General features: G+C 37.3%; 1 non-coding gene across 1 annotated transcript; it reads right to left on the bottom strand.

The window, feature by feature from the left end:
- Positions 1 to 9,725: 9,725 nt before the first annotated feature.
- On the bottom strand, positions 9,726 to 9,831 carry LOC127133523 (small nucleolar RNA R71). The gene has a single exon (XR_007807491.1). It is a non-coding gene; the product is annotated as a small nucleolar RNA R71 (small nucleolar RNA).
- Between the last annotated feature and the right edge of the window lie 454 nt (positions 9,832 to 10,285).

Below are 10,285 nucleotides of genomic sequence, written 5' to 3'. Positions count from 1 at the left end.
CCATTCATGCTTGATGAATGTGTTTTGGTTATGTCATTTGACTTTTCATTTTGTACATTCCATTTCCATCTTCATCTTCTTCTTTTTCAAATGAATTGCTTTGTGTCCAAGATAGGTTGCTTCTTGGTCAAGCAAAGAACCTATAATCCATACAAGGTCATTCTTCTTTTCTTTTGGCATGGCAAGTTGTAGGAGTTTGGCTTACTAGTCATGATCTCTAACTTGTGTTTATATGCCTATAGTTTTATTGACTGGCCTCAAATAGGTGTGATTACTACATTAGTCCACTTACGATTGCTTAACATAGCGCTAAATTGCCTTATGGCACACCAACACTAACTACTAATTACTAACATTTAATTCAAGCATTTAATTCTTGCAATTTACTTTAATGCAATTTAATTTCTTGCTCATTAATTCATATTGTCTTGCCCTTTGCTCACATGAGCTCATGTTTATGTTTATGCCATTTGCCTTTTGCTCACTTGAGCATATTATTGTGTAAATATACTATTGCCTTGTGATTGTTTTGTTTTTGTTTGTGTGAACCCATTGCAAAAGGAGAAAGGACTTAGAATTAGGACCTCACCTATTCTTAATGGAGTTTCAAGAGCAAGTAGGTCTCATGCCTTTAGAATGCTAAAATTGTTGAAGAGCAACTAGGCCTCATGCCTTTAGAATGCTTAATCTTGAAGATGACTTGAAAGGACCCCTAATCTAAACTCTCTCTTTGTCCATTTCTATTATTGCATTGTGGAATATTTTTATTTGTTTGTTCTTGTGTGATAGGGATCCCAAACTTGAGCTAATTAAAAGGACCATTGTCATGAGTATCCAAGGAAGACAAATCCAAATTGGAAGATCCTAGTAGCTTGATTGAATATTTGCTTGATTGTTTTAGTTAATTGCTTATTGCTTGCCAAGTCCAAAGGAAAGGAGAAAATTGGATCATCTTTATGATCTCAAGAAGGGAACTCCAAGGGTTTTATTTCTCTTCCCTCATCTTTGCATGTTTAGGACTAACCCTTCTCTTCTTCTCTCCACTCTAACCCAAGCCAAACTCATTTTGTGCAAACATTGACATTTGATTTCAAAACTAGAAACCTAGGCATTATGCCTTTGATTTTCCAAGCTCTTTTCATAATACTTATTTTGAACTGAATCTCAAGTTAACTTTGACTTTATTTTGTGAATACTCCTAATTTGTAAATACAACTCACTCAAGTATTTTGTGGTTCCAATGGCCACCTTTGGCAAAGTTTTTCATAAACATTAGCTATTAGGTTTGAGTTATCATATTGGTTGATATAAACCTCACCTGTATCCTTAGTGATTGGACTATAAGTCTTCCATATTTATTATAGGATGGATCCCTCACTAGTATGTTGAAGCTCTCCTCACATGGTCAATTTGTGGTTTAGGTTGAGTTTTCTCCATTTGATAACAAAAGACCTTAAGGCTTTTGAACCAATCAATTCACCAACTTATTTTGAGATTTTTACCCCGAACTACGAGGTTTTGATCCTACCTTTGTGATGGTACGTAGGCAATGGGTTTATCCATTCAAACACAAAATTATAAATAACTTGTAAATTCTTTTCTCATCTCCCCAATCATGTTTGCACAAATATTTTCACAAATACCAACCTACTATACAACATTTGCAAAAAGGGCTCCCTTAGAGTACTAAGGATGTTTTGGGTGCTTAAAACCTTCCCATTGCATAACCAACCCCTTACCCAGATCTCTGACATTTTTATTAGTTTTTGATTTGATAAAACTTCTCGATTTTTATTCGCTTTCTAACCTTTCCTTTGGATAAATAGAAGTGCAGTGGCGACTCGAATTGTATGATTTACTTTTGATTTAGTCAATAAATCTAAAGGTAACGAATACCCCGCTACAGTGTGTTTCATGAGCATAGTCCATTATACTATGTCTCAAACAATCATTAACACCAAAATATTATTGCCCGGTCTCAAATAGTTGTGACTTCTACATAAGTCCAATTACGATTGCTTAACATAGCGCTAAATTTGTGTCACAAAAGGAATAGCATTCTAGTTAGTGAGATTGTAAGTCTCCCCTCTTCCATGGTATTGTGTGGAAACTTGGCCTTTTTTCCTTCCTTTGGAAGATGTCTTGGCTCAAGGATCCATGCTTGTGATAAGTGGGTTGAGTGTTCTCCAAAGAATGACTTAAAAGTAAAAAGCAAAAGCAAAACAATACTAGCTTCTAACTCATTAACAACTAACTTTTAATTTCAAGCCATTTACTTTAATGTCATTTAATTTTAGCCTTTATTCATTTGCCATTATTCATACCATTCTAATTGTTTATGTTAATGCAATTTTTCACTTTGTCCATTTGGACCATATTGTGTGATATATCTTGTTTGTGTATACTTTGCTTGTTTGTGTGGTCTTTGACCATTAATGTACATAATAACAACCAAAACCCTAAAAACGTTTGTGTGGACTGTTGGCTTGATCTTGGCAAATGGACTTAGAATTTAGGCAACATCTCTATGCTAAAGGACTTGGCCAATGCCAACTTTCTGTGAAACCAAGTATTTGCAATTTGAAACTTCATCTGATACATCATTCAAGATCCCTTTGAGTTCATCTGCAACATGATCATTATGAAGCTGTTATTTTGAACCAGTGACTTGTGGAATTCATCTGTTGCATGGGCTAATTTGAAGAAGATCATGGTGTGGCTAAAGCTTGGATGTGACTATCTTTATTTGATGCCTTTCTCTTCAAGATAATATAATTGTGCATTTATGTGTTGCTTGATTCTAAATGGCCAAGGGAATTCTTGGTTTCTATTGACATTCTTGTCTATTGGATTGCTACCCATTGGTCAGATCTTTTCAACTCTTAACTTTTAATTTTGTGCATAGGATTAGTCTCTTCATCTTCTCCCCATTTCTTTAATTTCAAAATCTCTCCCTCCCTTTTCAAAATCTTCTTTGATTAAACTTATTTTGTTCTAAACTTTGACCATTTTGCAAAAAGATAGAAACTTTGGTCGTATGCCATTGCATTTTCAAACTTCTTTTTCTTAAATCAAATTTGTAAATATACTTAACTATACTTGACTTAAACTTTCAGAAAAGCCAAAAAGAACTAACGCATTCTGTAGGTGTTTAATTGGCTGCATTGTATGGTAAAATACTAGCTGGATTCTAATGTCATGACATGTTGTGAAGGCGTATGTGTAACTGCATTGGAGGTTAGAGTATCTAACTGTACTCTGATGTCTTGACTAATGTCATGACATACCTGAGTAACTTACTGCAGGATTAGCTAATACAGGATTTATTGAATGTCAAATTGGATGTGGTGACATTCATCCCTGTCAGCAGATACTGAGGAATAGAACAGTTGGTGTTCCATTAGAGCGCAGTATTCATTTGCAGTCTGGTTATCAAGGAAATACCAGACCTGGCATAAGGCCTACTATATGAATGTCAAACTGGATGTTATGACATTCATCATGGACAGCATATACTGAATAATAGACAGAGTGGTGTTCTGCTACACTTCAGTATGTTTCTCAGTCTGCCCTTCAAAAAGGATAACAGAACTGACTTAAGGCTAAATGTGTAAATGTCAAATTGGATACTTTGACATGTATTGATGTAAGCTGCTACTGTAGAATGGACAGTTTGGTCCTGTACAGTTCAGCAAAATTGTACAGTTTACTTTCAAGAAAACAGACTTAGCATATGGTCCTTGATGTCAAGCTGAATGTTGTGACATTCATTCCTGACAGCATATGCTATATTGTAGGTTGTTTAGTTTTCTGTTTCAGCTTTTTCTCAGGCTATTCTTCAGGGATTCAACAGCTGAGAGAAAATCCAGGAAATCAACAACCAAGCTACATTTAATGAACCTAACAAATAGCCTATTTGTTAGTAACCTAGATGTGGAATTTAGGGAAACTCGGGTGACCTTAAATTCAGGAATATACAAGTGCAAAGGCCCAAGTACTGCAATATAAAAGGAAGTCGTTCCTTCATTCAGAACTGGGGATTTTGAGGCGTGAAGATTTAGTGTGTCCATCATACTTCACTGCTGTATTTTTGTGAGTCTTGTATTAGACATATCTTGTAATCCAAGCTGTTATCTCGTAGATGATTGCTTTGGTGTAGGGTGTTCATTGAGTTGTAAGTGTTATGTCACTCTAAGCTTTTAAGCGTGAGTGTTGTGTATCTTGATTAAAGCTGTTAAGCACAATCAAGAGTTGTTTGAAGTGTGACTTCAAAGTTGTCTTTAATATTGATTAAAGGTAGTAATCCTTGAGGTGATTGAGGGGGAGTGAGTAGGAACTCTGATCTTAGTGTAAGATTGAAATTGCATTGGGTAGGGATTAAGTGAAGAGTTGTAAACGGGTGAGTTTAGCTTTGAATTAATACTACTGATAGTGGATTTCCTCCCTAGCTTGGTAGCCCCCAGAGGTAGGTCATGTTGGACTGAACTGGGTAAACAATTACTTGTGTTATTTACTGCACTTACTTTTAAGTTCTGCATAATTCTTGTCTGTGCAGAATTGGATGTCATAACAACCCGTGTGACATCGAAAGTCTGATAACTAGAATTTCACATTCAAACCATTTTTAGGCCTTTCTGCCTTTCAAAACTCAATTTTTGTTAAAAGCAATGCATCCACTTTGAAATTTGTATCACGAACTACGAGGTTTTGATCCCTTATTTTTATGTTGGTACGTAGGCACAAGTCCGAAGGTCTTGTCAAACACAAAAATATAATTAATGAATTCTTTTCTTATCCCCCCATTCTATTTGTTTGTAAACATCATTTTTGTACCAAATACATATGCGCACAAAAAGGGCTCCCTAGGAGTACCTAGGACACTTTGTGTGCTAACACCTTCCCTCTGTGTAACCAACCCCCTTACCTGTAATCTCTGACATTTTATTAGTTTTGATTTGAAAACTTCTTACTTTTGGGTTTTGTTCGTACTTTTTCCCTTTTCCCTTGGAAACAATAAAAGCGCGGTGGCTACTCTTGTTATTTGATGTCTAGCTTACCCATAGCTTGATAATCATGAATTTACCGCTACAGAAATTAAGTGGCGATCTCTAGTCTCCAGTGGGTTTAGCCTACTTTTTGTGTGTATTTGTATACATGTGATGTTTGTATATATGTATGTGTGATATAATCTACTTGTTATGCTTGATGATCTCTGAGTGGGGAGATAAGTTCTAACCCGAACTTGAGTGCAATTAAGATATGAGGATGGTATAGTCATGTTCGGCTTGTGTGGAGTAGTCCTTAACAAGTTGGCTTGAGATCCATCTTCTCAGTGGAGACTCTTCTTGGATTTGGAAATGTCGCACAAGTATTTGTGGTTTTGCATTGCTATCTCTAATTTGGGTCCGAGAAGCTTAGGACCGTAAAACATTTACCCCCTCTTGGCCTATTTAGGACGTAGTGCGGAAACTGTTCAAGTGTATACTTGATAACAGTTGTTACGCGATACTACACTCAAACGAGTTTCTCTTGAGAGTATTATGGGTCGATGAGTCAGTCATCTCAACCTGTAATATCCGATAGATGAAATTAAGACTCTGGGAACTTTTTAAAATATGATCTACAGGTTTTTATCCTTAGTTCACTCCTTTAGGATGGTTCTTACCCAGACTCCACGCTCGAGATTTACAACAAACCCTTGATTCTTGGTTGATCCAATCAAGTCTTGTCAATATCAATGGAACTTGGGTATTGATAAGGTGTAAACCATAATCCACCAAAATTGATGATTGATCTTGACAATGACTTGATTCATCCTTTGACCTTTGTTTTCCCTGTATGTGATCCCTTATTTGTGATTTTTTGCATTCATGCATTCATGCACATCATAACATTCATCACACGAAAATTTCAGGGAACTGAGGTATTATTTGAAAATATTTTTAGACCATGGATTATGGACGAAGGAACACTAAGAAGTACAGTTTCAGATGTCCCGATTTGAAAGAGTTAAGGAAGCTAGCATCTTTAGTATTATATCCCTTGGACTTCAAACAACGCCATGGGAAGGTTCTGTCTATCTTGTCTGCTGATATGGTTGAAGGACTTTTGAATGTGTTAGTGCAGTTATATGATCTTCTTTACTGTTGTTTCACTTTCCCAGATTTTCAGCTTGTGCCTACCTTGGAGGAGTATTCTCATCTTTTTGGGATACCTGTTTCTAGTAGAGTGCCTTTTAGTGGATTAGAGGAGATTCCCCGATCTAGTATTATTGCTGAAGCTCTTCACTTGAAGAAGTCTGGGATAGAGGCTCGTTGGGTGAAGAAAGGAGGATTAATTGGGTTGCCATTTGATTTCCTCATCAAGGAAGCTACTGCTTTTGCTCAAGCCGGTAGTGTGGATGCTTTTGAAGCTATCTTTGTGTTTCTCATTTATGGATTAGCTTTGTTCCATAACATTGACGGTTTTGTTGATGTTAACGCCATTAGACTTTTTTTTATTGGGAATCCTATGCCTAAGGAATTCTAAGGAATTCTAAGGGTGGTGGAACGATTGTCTCTTGTATTCCTCTTCTGTACAAGTGGTTTATTTCGCACATGCCTCAAACACCTGCTTTTGTGGAGAACAAACAATGTCTAAGGTGGTCTCAGAGACTTATGTCTCTCACTAATGACGATAAAGTTTGGTATGATCTTTCTTTGAGCAGTTTGGAGGTTATTGATAGTCGTAGTGAATTCTCTAATGTGCCTCTCATTGGTACACAAGGAGGAATTAACTACAACCCTGCTTTGGCTCGTCGTCAACTTGGGTTCCCCTTGAGAGACAAACCTAATAACACTTTGTTATAAGGTCTTTCCTATCAAGAGGGTAAAGATCTCCAACATTTGAAGCAGAAGATTCTGCACGCTTGGTATAATGTGCATAGGAAAGGAAGATCCGAGCTTGGTCCGTGCAATTGTGTAGCTTTGGAAGCTTACACTCTTTGGGTGAATAAGAGAGCTTTGGAGTTGAAGATGCCTTATCCTTGTGAATGACCTATGTCTATGGTTGTGGTTGAGCCATTAACTCTCCCTAACCAAGATATAGAGGAGTTGGAAGACGCGCTCGTCAAGATGAAGCAAGAGAAAGATATGTGGGAAAAGTGTTTCTATGCTTTGAGCAAGAAGCATGAAGAGTTACAGTTGGAGTCTAATCACAAGGATGCACTCATTGAGCTAATTGAAGGCCGAGTGACGAAGAGACAGAGAGAGCCAGAGGTTTTATCTTCTAGCATGCCTCAACCTTCTGTTGCTTGGAAGAAGATTGTTGATCAGCTTGTCCTCGAGAAGACTCAGATGAAGGCTTCTTTTGAGACTGAGATTCGACGCATTCGAAGGAAGTACACGCCTTCAGCTAGGTCTTCTGACTTTGTTAGGGATCCTTAGGATGACGAGTTTCCTTTTCTCTTGTATTTTTTATTTGGTTTCTAAAGTTGTACTCAGTGTAATCCTTCCAATTATATAAATGAAAGAGATTTTGGTCATATAAAAATTATTACAATTGTTGATATATATGTTTGCAAATGATATAGTAAGTTCCTTGAAAACAAAAATAAATAATCAAGCATTGCATTTCATGCATCATTTGCATAAGTGATCACACTGAATTACACTGTGTTTTTTACTCGGATTTCACATGTTTATTAGGACTTTATTATCATTTTGTTTGTATTATGCTCTCTTTTCTCTTGTTTTCAGATATTTAGCACTTTCGGACTCTTTTGGAAGAAACGAAGCAAAAAGACCTAAAATTAGGGTTTTTCGGCGAAATTACACACATGGCGTTGCACATGGCGGCCGGTATAGGGGAAGCCATGAGTCATCAACCCTCAACTAGGAGGTAACCGCCACGTTCCCATGATCCACCCCATTTACACACATGGCGGGCGCCATGAAGGGATGGAGGGCGCCACCTTTGGAAATCAAGTTCCCACTAAGTCCCACTATGGAGAAGTTAGAGGACACCATGGTCTTTACAAACTGCTGAAAATCTCTATAAATAGCTCATTCCATTTTGTTTTCTAGTATCCAACTTCGTTTTACAACACCAAGCATATATTTATCATTTGTAATAGCGATAAACTGTTACATTGGGGGGTTATCGCACCTTTGTGAGATTGAGTTGGGTCTCTTCGAGTTGCTGTCATCTTGAGCTTCAAGAGGCGGAGGTTTATTTTTATACCATAATCAAAGCCTCTTCTTGGAGCAGGTTCTTATTTATCGCTTTATTAATTTATTTCCCGCATCGCTTTTGTTTTATTTATTTCCCGCATCACTTTTACTTCATTTCTTTCCCGCATCGCTTTTACTTTATTTATTTCCCGCACTCGCTTTATTTTATTTATTTTCAGCACTCGCTTTACTTTATTTATATTCCGCACTTGCTTTACTTTATTTATTTTCTGCACTCGCTTTACTTTATTTACTTTACGCACTTTTCTCGCTCTCTACGCCTCACATCCTAAAACAAACTTTTCATCATGATTAACACCGTTATATTCGTTTGTGTTACGATGTCTGGCTAAATCTTTTAAAGGTTAGAATGTAAGGATCGCGGTTATAGTAGAAATACTTAAAAGGCTGTTTTGATTTTTAACTTTAGTTTTCTAAAATAAACTTGGTTAGCTTTAATTATTTTAGGAGTGCGTAAGCACCCTGGCTTAGTAACTAGGAATCTTTATCACTTTGAGGAAAAACTATTTTTGAAACTCTTTTCGGACGCGTTGATAAGTTTAAAATTAGGAAACTCCTTGGGTAAACATTCCAAATCAAAATCACTTTTCAACTAAGTTTACAAGTCTCATTTCTTAAAAATAGGTTTACTACTTTAGCGTTTTGCGCACCTTTTATAAGTGACGATAAAAGGCCTTAATTTAAGGATAAAATCGGTACTGAATACGCGAAAGTGACGGTTCTTGTTAAATGGATTCTTTTCAACCTGTCTTTACCAGCATTTATTATTTACCGTTATTTTGCAAACCCAATATCTATTTTATACCGCCTTAGATAAACACCGTAACGATAGTAATCGATAGATTGACGATTGGTCTCTGTGGGATCGATATTCTTTTATATTACTTTGACGTTATTTGTGCACTTGCGAATCACAGCTATCATGTTTTTGATGCCGTTGTCGGGGATCAACTTCGTCAAATTTTGTATCTTGTTGTTACACCGTATAGACTAAGGCATTATTAGTCGGTAAATGTGAAGAACCCGTAGTACCGAAAATTTAGTAGATCATTTAGCGGAACCCGAACCTTATACTCGTACACGCCTCTTACTCATCTGAATTAAGAAAGTTATGGCCGAGAATTGCGATAGGCGACCTCTTAAGGAATTTGCCCAACCCTCTTATGAGGAACCTAGTTCGAGTATAGTAAACCCCCTTATACCTGCTAACAATTTCGAACTAAAATCGTCTTTGTTGCAATTAGTGCAACAAAACCAATACGCGGGTCTCGCTACCGAGAACCCGAATCCACAATTAAAAGTTTTTATCCAACAAGCCGACACCTTTAAATCTAACGGCACTTCACTCGATGCGATCCGTTTAAGATTATTTCCTTTCTCCCTCAGGGATAAAGCACGTTCATGGCTAGATTCACTTCCAGCCAATTCAATAACTACCTGGGAAGACCTTAAGAGAGTATTCCTTGCTAGATATTTCCCCCTAGCAAGACTGATGTTCTTCGAAACCAAATAACTAGATTTTCTCAAAACCTAGGAGAATCGCTTTTCAAAGCATGGGAGAGATATAAAGAGCTATTAAGAGTATGCCCACACCATGGCCAAGAACAATGGCTGATCGTTCATACCTTCTACAATGGAATCCATTATAACACCAAGATGAGCATCGACGCTGCCGCTGGCGGCACGCTGATGAACAAACCTTATCCAGAAGCTTGTGACCTAATTGAGGATACGGCCCAAAACCATTATTAATGGGGAACTGAACGAGCATCAATAGAGAAAAAGGAGACCCAAGGTGGAATACATGAGGTAAGCTCTCTAGACATGATGCAACGAAAATGGATGCTTTAGCCCTTTGGGTCGAACATATGTCTACAAACACAAACACCGTAGCAGTAGTCCACACAAAGTGCGAGCTCTGTGGATCTAAAGGACACGAATCGGTGGAGTGTAACCTTTTGAACGACTAAGTACCGACCAAGTGAATTACGCCTAAGGTAACCCATTTTCAAAGACTTACAACCTTGGATGGAAGAATCATCAGATTTCTCCTA

This window comes from Lathyrus oleraceus, chromosome 3, assembly GCF_024323335.1.
Source record: "Lathyrus oleraceus cultivar Zhongwan6 chromosome 3, CAAS_Psat_ZW6_1.0, whole genome shotgun sequence".
Classification (NCBI taxonomy): domain Eukaryota; kingdom Viridiplantae; phylum Streptophyta; class Magnoliopsida; order Fabales; family Fabaceae; genus Lathyrus; species Lathyrus oleraceus.
The sequence above is the reverse complement of the archived record's forward strand: the minus strand, read 5'-3'. Positions and strand labels throughout refer to the sequence as shown.